We start from the raw sequence: 2,127 nt of genomic DNA, 5'->3' as shown, positions 1-2,127 counted from the left end.
CCAATATGGCGGACGGAAATGTTACTGAAATCTTAAATGGTCCCTGGTTTCGGCGAAAATTGGTTTCGTGTGGTTTTAGGCTCGTTCGTTGGGAATGTTACGGTAATCCTAAAGGTTCTCCGTTTTCGATGACCAAAATCTCGAACTTCAAAATGGCTGAACCAATATGGCGGACGGAAATGTTACGGAAATTATAAAGGTTCTCCGAATTCGTTGAAAATTGGTATGATGAGGTTTTAGGGGCCGCTCATTTCGTAACCGTGATCAAAATTTCGAACTTCAAAATGGCTGAACCAATATGGCGGGTGGAAATGTTACCGAAATCCTTAAGGTTCTCCGTTTCCGATGAAAATTTGTGTCGTGAGGTTTTAGGGGTCGCTCGTTCCGAAATTGTGATCAAAATTTCGAAATTCAAAATGGCTGAACCAATATGGCGGGTGGAAATGTTACCGAAATCCTTAAGGTTCTCCGTTTCCGATGAAAATTTGTGTCGTGAGGTTTTAGGGGTCGCTCGTTCCGAAATTGTGATCAAAATTTCGAAATTCAAAATGGCTGAACCAATATGGCGGGTGGAAATGTTACCGAAATCCTTAAGGTTCTCCGTTTCCGATGAAAATTTGTGTCGTGAGGTTTTAGGGGTCGCTCGTTCCGAAATTGTGATCAAAATTTCGAAATTCAAAATGGCTGAACCAATATGGCGGGTGGAAATGTTACCGAAATCCTTAAGGTTCTCCGTTTCCGATGAAAATTTGTGTCGTGAGGTTTTAGGGGTCGCTCGTTCCGAAATTGTGATCAAAATTTCGAAATTCAAAATGGCTGAACCAATATGGCGGACGGAAATGTTATTGTAATCTTTAATGGTCCCTGGTTTCGGCGAAAATTGGTTTCATGTGGTTTTAGGCTCGTTCGTTGGGAATGTTACGGTAATCCTAAAATGTTTTCGATGACCAAAATCTCGAAATTCAAAATGGCTGAACCTATATGGCGGACGGAAATGTTACAGAAATCATAAAGGTTCTCCGATCTCGTTGAAAATTGGTATGATGAGGTTTTAGGGGCCGCTCATTTCGTAACCGTGATCAAAATTTGGAACTTCAAAATGGCTGAACCAATATGGCGGACAGAAATGTTATCGAAATCCCTAAGGTTCTCCGTTTTCGATGAAAATTTGTCTCGTGAGGTTTTAGGGGTCGCTCGTTCCGAAATTGTGATCAAAATTTCGAAATTCAAAATGGCTGAACCAATATGGCGGGCGGAAATGTTACTGTAATCTTAAATGGTCCCTGGTTTCGGCGAAAATTGGTTTCGTGTGGTTTTAGACTCGTTCGTTGGGAATGTTACGGTAATTCTAAAGGTTCTCCGTTTTCGATGACCAAAATCTCGAAATTCAAATTGGCTGAACCAATATGGCGGGCGGGAAAGTTACTGAAATCTTAAATGGTCCCTGGTTTCGGCGAAAATTGGTTTCGTGTGGTTTTAGACTCGTTCGTTGGGAATGTTACGGTAATTCTAAAGGTTCTCCGTTTTTGATGGAAAATGGTATCGTGAGGTTTTAGGGGCTGTTCGTTCCGAAATTGTGATCAAAATTTCGTAATTCAAAATGGTTGAACCAATATGGCGGACCGAAATGTTACTGAAATCTTAAATGGTCCCTGGTTTCGGCGAAAATTGGTTTCGTGTGGTTTTAGGCTCGTTCCGTAATCTTGACAAAAATTTCGATTTTCAACATGGCTGAACTAATTTGGCGTACGGAAATATTACCGAATTCTTAAATGTTCTCCGATTTCGGTAAAAATTGGTATTATGAGGTTTTAGGGATCACTCGTTCCAAAATCGTGATAAGAATTTCGCCTCTATTCAAAGGGGTGTTGTAGTGCTCCGATTTCGACGTGGCTTCGTATCCAGGGGTTTTTGGGGTCGCTCATTTCGTAACCGTGATCCAAATTTCGAAATTTTTGGCTGAACCAATATGGCGGACGGAAATGTTACGGAAATCCTAAAGGTTCTCTGATTTCGTTGAAAATTGGTATGATGAAGTTTTAGGGGCCGCTCGTTCCGAAATCATGATAAGAATTTCGCCTCTATTCAAAGGGGTGTTGTAGTGCTCCGATTTCGACGTGGCTTCGT

This window comes from Trachymyrmex cornetzi, unplaced genomic scaffold, assembly GCF_001594075.2.
Source record: "Trachymyrmex cornetzi isolate Tcor2-1 unplaced genomic scaffold, Tcor1.1 scaffold207, whole genome shotgun sequence".
Lineage (NCBI taxonomy): Eukaryota > Metazoa > Arthropoda > Insecta > Hymenoptera > Formicidae > Trachymyrmex > Trachymyrmex cornetzi.
Note: the sequence above shows the minus strand (reverse complement) of the source record.